We start from the raw sequence: 12,742 nt of genomic DNA on the forward strand, positions 1-12,742 counted from the left end.
AAATTACATTTTAGCCAAACCAAACAAGTGGACACATTGATCTGATTGTTGTCCTAAAGTGGTTTTCAGTATTGCAGCACTTTGCTCTCTGTGCGGTTGACAGCAGGACTGGGAGTAACAAAGAGGAATTGCATCTGCGGTACATTTCCTATTTCCTATTTCTGTCTCTGCAGCGGTGCATCTGAAACTGTAAATAATCTAATTCATGAGTAAAGAACTAGCTTTTTCTTTGGTAGTTTATATATAGTGTTTTTCTGTTTTTTACTCAGTGGAGAAAAAGGCTGACTGTCATAATATTTGCAGAGAATGCAAACTACAGGCATGACATGTCAGAGGTTGCAAACAAAATCACTTCTAGTATTCTTTCTGAAAAATAAGAATAAAGAATAAATCTGTATCTGCATCTGTAAGTGAAATATCACAGGAATACCTACTTCCTGTTTGTTAATTTATGTGAATAGTGCAAAACGCAAGTGCATGTGTTTGTGTGACTGACATTTGCTTGTTTCCCTAGGGCAGTGGTAATGCCAGTTGGTTTAAAAAAATGATTGTTAATATTTAATGCCATCAGCTCAGGTTGCATTGGCTCTTCTGTACCTGCTGAGTGACTTCCTCTAACTGCCTACAGAATTTCTCATTTAAAGGGGTGGGATGTCCAACATGCCCTTTAAACGTCTTCTCGGATAGGCTCAAATCTTTCCCATGCTCACGGCTCATATTCTGTTTCCCACAGTTGTAACTACTTACTCAGTTCAATACTACCTGCAGTGGCCTGTAAGCAGCACTGGAAAAGATCCCTCCTACTCTGAGATGTAAAGGTGTGAGGGAGAAGAGTCGGATGGACAGAGAGAGAGAGAGAGAGATAAAGCCGGCTGTTACATTACATATTTGTCAATTCACTCCTCTGCTGATTTGCAAAGTCCTGCACCTGCTTTCCTGCAATGCCTCCCCCCTCTTTTCCTCATAGCGCTCTTTTCATTTTCTCTTTACTCCTCCATTTGTTTGTCCCAACAGAAACAATGGTGATTTTTCAGCCAGCCCAGCAACATGAAAGTTCTCTTACTCCAGTCACGTTATGCTGAGTCTCAGCTCTTGTCCAATCACACAGGGGTGTGTCTCCTCCCTCCTCCAATCACAGTGTCGGGGCCTGCACTGCAGATGCGAGGCGTGGATGGAGCACACAGATGTGAACGTGCTCATTACCTTGTTAGGCAGGTACTCCACCTGGACAGGACACGGTAGAGAGACAGAGAGAGAGCGGGGAGAGAGGAGAGAAGAGCATAAGGCCTTTAGTGGTGCCACAATACTGTCATATACAGATAAATGATGGCAGAGAACGCAGAGGCTTCAATCAGCAGGGTGTGATGGCAGCGTGGTGCAATAAAACTTGGCTTTAATTTGAAACCTGTCATCTGATAATTGATCATTTGTCCTTGTACGATGATGGAAAGGGGTATGCAATACCATTTGTCACATACTGGTAATACGATATTAGCATCGTTTTAGCTTTAATCAGAGGATTCTGTGAGGAACTAGAAGGCAAGATTATGCAGATATTCTCCTCATTAGCTGAGAGCACGAAATGAAAAACATGTAGTTAGGAATTCCACCTGCTGTTCATTATATTATCACTAGTCAGACCTCCTTTACCGTGACCTCCTTTACCATGAAGCTGAAGCTGATCAGTTCACCCTAGTGTGTTTTGCTCCGGGGCGCCCTGCTTAATCTTCACATCAACTTGCTGATTTTTGCTGACGGAGCTACGAGTATGCTGGTCAGGAGCTGTCTAAACTCATTTGCCATTTCGGGCCTTCAGTTTAGTGCACATAGCCCACTGTATGGTTCCTGCAATAACATGTGGCATAATCATTCTGCTCAAAACCTGTGTTTTATAATTCCCTGACCAATTTGCATACAGAGAACAGCAGTACGCGTCCAGCTCAGTGATTAGGGTGAAGGACACAGCCAGATGATCAGCAAGCATTACCTGTGGTTATGTGATTAAAATAGAGGTTATTCCAACAAAACAGAACAAAACCAAATCAGGACTGCATTATGTATTACTGCAAATTATCAGCTAAATCCAAATGTCTCTCTAGACTCATCTTTGGCAGCATTGTCAGGTCACTACAAGTGCATGCTGATCACAGATAAATAAGGCATACCCATTCAAGCAAAAAGGAACAAAATGTGTGGATGGTGGGTGTTTGTGACTGAGCAACTAAATGAGTAAAACCAGCCAGACAAGGCCAACACACCAACACAGTGCCAGATGTTCTATTCCCCGCTGATGACACAACATTTAAACGACTGAGTGCCTCTTGGGTACTCATCCAAATTCCCTCCCCTTCATCATCCCTTATTTCATCCAATCCAAAATCACATTTCTGGGAACACGTGCAACCTGGCACTAACACTGGCACACACGTGTGCACACAACACACACCCACACACACACACACACACTATCAAATGGTATTACAGGCCAGCACTTGAGTAATCATGTGTTTCATGCAGTGATGAATGGCCTCACAAACACAAGCCCTGATTTAGTAGCATGATTTGTTAGTATGTTCCAGCGAGCATGGCTTAATGAATCATGCCTTATTTGTGGGGTAGAGCTACTTCAGTTAATGAAGTGTGTGTCTGTGTGTGTGTGTGCATATCCTTGCCTGCTAGCATGCTGGGGTGTGTCCAGATGTTTGTTCCAATTTGATCAGGCCTACAGCCTCTGCCACAACTCTCCATAATCCCCGGAGAACTAGCATGCTTAGGTTTGAATTTATCAATGACAATAAGCACAGTCAGCAGATGTCACAGTGACCTGAGGTCATTCATGCCGATTATTTTCATCTCGGTTCTTCAATCCCATTGTCGAGCAGATCGAGCTTAACCTCTTGACATTAACAGAGTGGTCCACTGTTGGTCTATATAATACTGCTGAGTTTTGCTTTGACAGAATTTAATCACTGACCTCTGGCCAGTGCCAGTGTCCTTGGGGTGAATGATGTGGCTAATCCATCAGAAATCACAGCATTAGCTTGGCAGCCTGATGAACACTGGCACTGTGAAATATAACACACACAATTCATAAATAGTGCTGCATTGTGGGTTGTAAGGCCCTGATTGGCTGAAGAGAAAGCTGGCAGTCTTGTAATTGTGACTGCACAGAAAAACATCAGCTCATGTATTTATAGCACATTATGTACTGATTCTACATATGTGTGTGAATTTTAATGTTTATATGTTGTTAAGGAAGTGATATGGAAATATTTGGATATTTTAACACGTGAACTTAAAGAACAAATTAAAAAGAAGAGACAGATTTAAGATTTTTTCACTCCTATGAGCCTGTGATAAGGATTTAGCCAAAGTGTCCTCAGTCTGTGTCTCACCTTGTTGTTCTCAGGATGTATATAGCCTGTGATTTGCACATATTGCTGTTACATGCCTGTAGCTGTTAAATGGAAATGTGACAATCCCCTGGGCTTTGCCTGGCACATGGGTCTGCTGTGAGTGTGTGAGCGTGTGTGTGCCTGTGTGCAGCGCAGCTGTGTTGTGTACTACTGTATGTTCCAGACTAAGTTCCACCATGTGTTGCCGTGCATAACCTTGGGAGCTATCCTTCCTCTAAGCATCATGGGATGGCTCAGAGGACAGGGAATTAGCCAATCAGCCGTTAGGGTCACCCCAGTCAAATGACCCTGGAGACTGGAGGAGGTCGCCCTGGCAACTGCCAGCCCTCCCTCCCATCCCTCTTTCATCTCACTCCGCATCACATTACTCATCTGCTCACACATGCTGCACACACACACACACACACACACAAATATACACACATATACACATAGACAGACACACACAAGATGTTAATTGTAAAGGGGTATGTGTGAGCTGCAAATAGCCAGGGTGATAGAAGTCAAGTGTAATTGACGTTTTACAGCTAAAAATAGACTCACCATAAGTCTACTCACAAGGGAGGAAAAGGAAAGGAGGAGAGGGAAGGAGGGAGGAAGTGAGGTGAGGGGTGGAGGGCTGTAGAGGGCATGAGATGAGACATCGTACAAGGGGAAAAAGCGCTGCGAAGTTGCAACATAAGCTATTTTCCACAGTTAGCACTAGCAGTGCGTGTGCCATTTCTGCCTGGTCAACATTTCTCCTGCCCATAGCAGATGCCTAAATACATATTTAATACTGAGGGGAATTCTGGCACCTTTGGTATCTGTTGAAAGACTGAGACTGTCTTATGAATATGTCATACAGATGACATGTCTCTCACTGACTCTCACATTATATTTGGACTGTAATCTACTGTATGTGTGGGTGCACACAGAAGGGACAAAGCATGGGCCAGTGAAGCACCAATTACCCAGTCACTTACACACACTCACACACACTCCACTCCCACTGAGACTCTTACAATGACGAGCACACGGCAGCCTCTTTCTGTCAGAACAGAGCGGTGGAGGAGAGTGCGAATACAAATCCAATGGACAAGTCTCAAAGGGGACAGAAAACACTTTGGAAACTCTCTCTGACACACACACACATACACACACACACACACACACACACACACACACACACACACACACACACACACACTCACACTCACACACACACACACAGACATGCACACACAGACACCCACATACACACAACTTATGCACACACAGCCGATGCGCAGAAGACAAATGACCTGCCAAAACCAGCAGGTACAGTGACATACAGCTCTTTCCACATCTTTCCACCTCTCAGCAATGTGCGTGCGCGTGCACGCGTGTGTGTGTATCACTCGAGTGGTACAGCAGAGAGTGACTGTGGGTCTGTGGGACTGGGTGGGGTCCCATGTCGGAGGTGTCTGGGTTCAGTGATAATGAAAATGTAGCTGAGGTTGCCTGGCTAGCATACCATCAGGCTAGCACTCCATCACACTGACTCATTGGGTACAGCAGCAGGCCCGTAGTCACACACACACAACACACACACACACACACAGATACACTTACTACTAGTCCACAACTAGAGGACACACATACACACATGGTGCATATCGTCATGCTGACGCACACAGACAGACACATATTCACACACTACGATCTTTCTCTGGCTCAGTCTCTCATTTGCATACACAAAGGCAAGCACACACACACACATACACATGCATGCACACACGCGCACACACACTCTCATTCTATCATTTGAAACAGAATGGGGCCAGCCACAAGGCAATGCATCTGGTGGGGCTGCAGCACTGCTGTGCCTGCTGCTGACATTTTGGCTACATAAGGAGGAGGCCCGGAGAGTTTGCTCGTCTCCCTGTAGGTGAGCGGAACGTGCAACTTTCCGCTGAGATTGTCTAGGTTATAATCTGCAGCTAGAAACTGAACTATATGTTCAGAAGCATAGACGTTCATGTATTACAATTAAGTTTTCAAAAACTGTCCAATACTTCAGTGTTTTTTTTTTTTAACCCCACTTCTAAATATGATGCCTATTCTCATCCCTTTCCTTTACCCCTTTCAGAGGAATTCTTATGCAATGTGAGAGTGTGGCGTGCTGTCAATTTAATCTGTGCGGGATGATGAAGAACGGAGGAGAGAGAGAGAGGGAGAGAGAGAGAGAGAGAGAGAGAGAGAGAGAGAGGTGGAGAGGGGCAGAACTACGTAGCTGAACTTTTAATCCTCTTAGTGTCCTGAACTATCTATCTACCATTTATCTCTCTGCTGTCTCTCTATGGATGTCTGTGTATGTATGTATGCACACAGTATATGTACAATATGTGTGTGTGTATGCAGAGATGGGCAAAGACACATCAAGATTTATATATCTAGATAAAATACCTGTATTTTCAAAATACATGGACACACATTTCTAACAACAGGCATTCTGAATTTAATTTAATAATAAGAACACCCACATCATTTTCACACAGTGTAACCCCAGAATGCCAGGCAGATTTCACTTTACTGTGCAACTTTTGTTCTTGGACTTGAAATGAAGAAACTACCAGAAGTAACACGAGGCTGCTTGTGCTTTGAAAACTTGGATTAAATGCTTCAGCGGAGCATGACTCCTAATTAATTAATTAATTAGTCAGTTAATGTTGTTCAGAGGAAGCTGACCAAGATTTGTTGTAAGTGAGCAACAACAAAGTTAGGGCGTGCAAAGAATTAGATGCTCAGACATCTACTGCTAAGGCTATCATGAACATAACATGAGCTAACTTTTTCAGCATGTACACATGCTAAAAAATAGGACATATTTTATATAGTTATTGCAGTTCAGATAAAAAGTCTTGACAGACAGTCCACTGCACTGATTAAGGCAGGAAGCATGGGCTTTCAAAGAAGACAAATTTGATTATGGAAATACTGTGACTAGAGTGGGCTTACAAAATCACTGTGGGTGAGTGTATTGTTCTTAATTTTAAGATGTATCTATATGATTTTTTTGTTATTTTGACTATTTTGAAAATACAAAGTGACTCCACTTAAAACTTGTCACAGATTACATTTGAATTTTTTCAAATACCAATTACAAAACACTGAAAAGTAATTGAAATACATATTTCAAATATAAGTAATAGCAATACTGCCCATCCCTGTATGTATCTATCCATGTCCTGTGTAGAGAATGACCTTTGTGGTCTAGGTGATTACAGTGAGGAGATTCTGTCTCTCTTTCTCCCTCTCTGTTCCATCCACTCACACTCCATCTGTCCTTCCTGTACTCTCATTGTCTGTCACCCCACCAATTCCCCTTTTACTCTCCCTCCTTTGCCCCTTCTGTGTGCTTTTCTCTCTTTACCCTCTCCATCCCTCGGCCCCCCTGCAAGGTCGTTCCCAAGGACAGCCTGCTCCCAGCATCCCCTCTCTGATTGGCTGATAGGTCTTAAAGGGCCGGTTCCCTGCTGAGCACATGGCCCATCTCCATCTCTGCTACGACACTGTCATTCCCATTACTCCTGAGGCTGCTTACTGTACTGCTACCCCCAAAACACACACACACACACATACACACATAAACACTGCCAAATATGTATTAGCAACGGTGAATCCAAAGGCACACTTTTCTACCGCTGGATGCTGACTGGGTACCCGATCTCACTCAGTACGCATACACAAACCACCCTGTCTCTTAAATCAGGTCGGCTGCTGCTCTACATGACAGGTCACATATCAGAGGTGGCAAAAGATGCTTGTCAGCAAATCTGCCACTGCACACAGACTTTAAAAAAAAAACAAACCTTCAGACATGCTTATATGCAGCCAGCGCCAACCGAACCAAGCAAACCCTTTCCTTTGCAATAAGTGAATGTGACACACTACAAACTCAGCAGACCTGAAAAACACGGAGCAAACACCTCCGGAGCTGCTACAGCAGATAGTCAGCAAAATGGTCGCCACGGTAAACAAATCAAGTCAAATGTGCTGCTGAAAACAGAGCGGATTGGAGTGCATTCTGAAATATTCCACACATTTGAATGGCTTCCAGTAGATGACAGGTTTTTACAGTCCATCAGTCTCTAAAGTGGGTGAAAAGTTCATGTCCTAATCTGCTGAGTAATTTCAGTACTCAAAAGCCATTTTCCATCATTCATACAAGCGACCTCATTTACACTACAAACCGACTGTAGCAATGGGACATTTGGCCATTTGATGTTTATGCCAAATGCTTAGGGAGTTCATATGTCTCATCCCAATGACCTTTGACAGTGAATTAAACGCTGAATTTTGCACTCCCAGACTACTTCTTAAGAGCTTTTATTTCCGCTACTGTGTCTGCAGAGTCAGTCTCCTTTTAATTGTCAGTAGAGCAACTCCAGGATTCCTCTGTTGACGACATCTTAAAAAGATGCTGCTCTTTTGTCTCTTGCTTTGGGTGAGACTTGTTCGCTTTCACAAGTCAAGCCTGTCCAAGATCACAGCTCACCGAGATCAATTCATTTTAAGGTGGATTTTCCTGTGAGAACAAAAAGTCAAAATGGCAGAGTGAGAAAAAAACAAAAAAACAAAAAACAATACAGTGGGTAAAAATCTGTGGCAAAGTGTTTGGTTTCAGCTACTTCTAATGAATAGCCAAGCAGTACACTGATAACTTTAATGTTTTTTTCCTAAAGTGTTTCATAACTGAATAAGGAGTTTCAGGGAAAACAGGACTGTTTTGATATCTGTATTTCTGATGTTACCTATAAAAATATCAGCTTTTTTTCTGAAATGGTCATTTAAAAAAAAAAACTGCATAAAATGAAGGATTTAAACCATCTCCAGAATAACACAACATCAAAGAAATAATACGCTTATAAGGTACGAATGATTTTAGCGCTTAAGAAGTCTTAATGGGAGTTTAAGGGTGCTTCAAGAGCTTAATGGAGAGAAATACGTTCTAGAGGACAGTTACATAAAATGGAAATCAAGTGGATGGATGTTTGCCTTGTAATGGCCTTGCGAAGATTTAGAGGTTTCATTAAAAGCCCTTTACTTCCACTGATAATTCATTCAACTGCTACTTGGCATTTGTAAAATGATGTCACACTGAAACCATAGACTAAAAAATGCAAAAATGTTTGGAGGAGCTGCTATTCCAATGAAATACACCAACCACTTGAAATAGGATGAAACAGAGATTCTGATTTCAGTGAATACATCCCTCTCGGTCAGGATATGGAGATGGTCATGACAAAAGCATAAGACCGGTAAAAGAGGGATGTTTTTTGCTTTTGGCACAAATTGTGCAAAAGGAGGACACCACTACCAATTTTTATATTTTCTGAGTTTTGCCAGTAAAGTGTGTGTGTAGTAGTAAAAGATAGTGTAAATGGGAAGGGGAAGAGTGAGGCAGGTTTCTGCTGCAGTGGCAGTGCTGAAAGGACAGCTACCAGCGAGGGGGGTGGGGGTGGGGTTGGGGTTGGGTGGGGAGAGAGAGGCAAGGAAACATGCTTTGGAACCAGATGTACAGTTTAACAACAGATGGAAAAAGAGAGCGGGGGTGAGAATGGAAGAGGGAACTGAAAATCAATTAGAATAGCAGCAGGTTGGAGTCACATGCGTATGCTTGCCTAAATTATTTTAAGTATCCAAATGGGGGAGTTTTACTTCATTAATTCGATCAGCTCGATTTCATGCCTTTCCTCCGTTTGATCTTAACCACTCTCTCTTTTTCTCTAGGCATTGGTCACTGATTTGTCCTTGCACAGATTAATCTAATTTTTTACTTACTTTTACTACACAAATCATAAAAAAATACTGGGCATCTCTTTTTCTCGCCTGCTTTTTTTTTTTTTTTTTGCATTTGTGATGACTTTTCTGATAAGACACTTCCCTCCTCACTCGCTCTCCTTTCATCCCTCTTGCCCGCTAACATGCCTCTGCCATTCCATGGTAAGTGATCCCTAATCGACAGTCCCCTGTCACTCTTTCTACACTAAGTCCCTGAGGAAATTTTCCTCCGCCTGCCTGTTTCTATCCTCTTTCATCTCCGTCTTACTTTGTACTTGTCCTCTTCATCTTCCTCCCTTCTCTCCCTCCTTCCTCATCCCCTTCATTTTCTGCCACCCTCTCTTCCTCCCTCACCCTTTCCATCATCTGAGTCGGAGTCAGTCTCTCCGATGATCTCAGCCCACTCCTCTTTTTGTTCCTCTCTCTCTCTCTCCCTCTCTCTCTCTCTCTCTCTCTCTCTGTCTTCCTCTTTCTCTTCCCTTCCCCCTGTTCTGGGCGCTGTGAGTGGAACACAGATTATGTCAGACATTTATAAAACCGGATTAGCTAGGATCACCTTCACACACGCACACACACGCATGCGTCTCACACACACACACAACCGCAAACATTTCCAGTTTGCCCCCGCCCCCGGCGCGCATACATAGGCTACACACACTTAATGTGAGCCTCACATACACACACACACACACACAGAATTTCCTGACCTTTACACGCATGCTATATGACTCTAAAACCTCATGACATACAATACTTAACCGCAGGCTTGACTCATACAGTACACCCAGACGTCATACTTTCCTAAATCACTGACTATGTATGCTATCCCACACAAGTGGCCCTCTATCACTTCTGGATAGATCCTTGGTGAAATTCTGCATTAAACTGAGCAGCTGCACTTCAGGGCACACAGAGTGGCTTCATGTGAAATTAGGATGACACAGCACTGTCAACACGAATGCCTTCCACATTGCTAGCATCAGTGAGAATAATAATGGGCATTGAGTACCGTCTTTCTCTGTGTCATCTCTCTCTGCCTCTTTCTGTCCCTCTGCTATTCTTCTCTCCCCTCATCCCCCTCTCCCATCCCTCAATTTCTCTGACTCAGCAGTACAAGTCAGACACAAGGTCACCTGACTGCTGTTGCTGTGGAGACCGAGAATTGGGGTATTTTTTCCCTCCCCTTCTTTCTTCTGCTGCAAGGCGGGGGACAGCGAACAGAGTGTAAGGAGCGAGAAACATGGAGGTATGGCAGAGGTTAAAGAAGGATATTGCTGGCGGCCATTTTGGTTGAAATCGGATTGAAAAAACTTTATTAGCAGCTCGCAGTGTGACAAAGGCACCCTCATGTGCCTCCGTGTGAGTCAGAATCAAAATCCATCTAATCCTTTGCCGTATGCAGCCTATATGATATGCATGTCTCAGCATCGCGCATGGATTTTATGATAGCTGTGCAACATGAGGAGCTGACTGCAACGGGAAAACACATAAAGAAACATACTTTTGTTTCAGAGCCAGCATTACGATTATTATATTACACACTGCCTTCTCCAGCATTCATACCAACTGTCACAACTAGGCATGGGTCAAAAATAGTATTTGAAAATAATCACCAGCATTTGTTTAAACCTCTTGGAAGCACTATATGGCTGGGAACATTATGAAAATTTACTCCACCCATCTTGTGAGTTCAGGAAGGTTAAAAGAAACCCTAAGAGATATTTCATCCATAATTGCACACCATAAAAGTGACTCATTAGATGATATTTGTAAATCAACCACTGTATCATGAAATATAACTCAAGACAATTGTGACTCTCATCTAACCGTGAACTAACCCTGCTCTGATGCTCTGTGGTCGTGTGGCGCTGTATGGTCATCGTCTGGGCCCACAGCAGGGAAGGCAGTGGAGCATAGCAACTCTCTGCCCCGGGGACAGCAGGCATGACTCTCTGCTTTCCCTTGCAAATCAGGCATGACGTCACATGCATGTACGTGTGTGTATGTGTGTAAATATGGACATGCAACTCGAGGGAGTGAGTATGTGTGTGTGTGTGTGTGTGTGTGTGCTGCTGTGTTCTCCCCTCGGTGAAAAAGCAAAGGGGACAGCGTGACCAAAGGCCTGCAGTGGCCACTCACTGCTGCATATAGGCCAGCTACATCTCTCTGTATTTCCTCATGTCCCCTGTCCAATTTGCTCTCTTTCTCTCTTTGGCACAGTTACAGACAAATGCACCATCTGTCCATTCCTCCTCAGTGTTTAATTTTTTTTTTCATCATTTCCTCATTTCATTCTTATATTTTTTCTGTCTGTCTCCAGTGTCCTTGCCTTTGGCTTACCCCTCATTTCTCTCTCTCTTTCTCTCTTCTGTTTTTCATCCCTCTATCTTCCTGCCTGTATAGCATTTAAAGAATGCAGCTTGATTTAATGGACTACTTCATTCCTCTCCTATATGTCAGGGGCTGTAAACACTTGCACTCATAAATGACAGGGAAAACAAAGTTACAGCTTTGATGACCTTTGCATTCCAGTTGATAAAATATTTGTGGTGCTGAAAACAAGCCACACGGTTTGATTCTGTGTCTACCTGCCTCTAGGGTGCATCCATATCAATATTTTGCCCTCCCATTGTACTGCAAGTCACTCCACAGCAGCTGAAAATGCAGACTCTGCACGGTCAAAAGTGTAGGCTACACACCTGCTGATACAGAGGCAGTCAGGTGTTGCTGTGGACAGCTATGCCATTGATGAGTGTGATACTGATGGCTAAACTTGATCATATGGATGTTTCTTCTGTCAGTTTCTCACTGCACTTCTGTATCTCATTCTCTCCTGATGTCTCTCTCTCTCTCTCTCTCTCTCTCTCTCTCTCTCTCTCTCACACACACACACACACACACACACATATGCATAATAGTCAACATAATTGTGTTGCTGTCTCTTCTGTCTGGTCTGACTGCTGCGTCCAGGCCTAGCAGCACTGGAGGTGCACACAAGCCTAACATGCTCATGACGGAACCGACACGATCAATGAGACAGGCAGGGGTGCTTATTACATGCAATAGTGCACACAAAAAAAACACTATTTCACCTTACAGAAATACATTACATGAAAACGACACAATCACGACAACTAGAGTCTAACCTTGTGCGTCCATTTACACAAAATTTCAGCCTAGAGACTCGCGATGCTGCTGGCTGCAAGCCTCGAAAATCTGCAGTAAAGCAGGAGGGGCAGAATTGGCCTTCTATTGGCCCGCTGGACGAATTAGCTGAAGCGGATTGGTCAGCGAGCCCATGACCGATGAGACGCTCCGAACTGTTATTGGCCAATTCGGGGAACAGTGGGCGGGCGTAATTGGCCCTCGGTCTATCCACTTGCTTCAGCGAGGCGGCGATTTCACGGGCAGCCACCGGCGCTTCTTCCATAGGCGGAGTGGTGCGGCCAGAGGAGGGGAGTACTGCGGCAGCCGGCAAAGCCGCGGAGGGAGATCAAGTTCTAGAAAGGTAGTTGTGCGGC

At 43.8% G+C, this 12,742-nt stretch overlaps 1 long non-coding RNA gene across 1 annotated transcript; it reads right to left on the reverse strand.

Moving 5' to 3' along the window:
* Window positions 1–395: 395 nt before the first annotated feature.
* On the reverse strand, window positions 396–12,624 carry LOC115374288 (uncharacterized). Its single transcript, XR_003929602.1, has 2 exons — window positions 12,368–12,624; window positions 396–1,224 (listed from the first exon to the last, which is right to left on the reverse strand). It is a non-coding gene; the product is annotated as an uncharacterized LOC115374288 (long non-coding RNA).
* Window positions 12,625–12,742: the final 118 nt, after the last annotated feature.

The sequence above is a fragment of the Myripristis murdjan genome, chromosome 16, assembly GCF_902150065.1.
Source record: "Myripristis murdjan chromosome 16, fMyrMur1.1, whole genome shotgun sequence".
NCBI classification, from domain to species: Eukaryota; Metazoa; Chordata; class Actinopteri; order Holocentriformes; family Holocentridae; genus Myripristis; species Myripristis murdjan.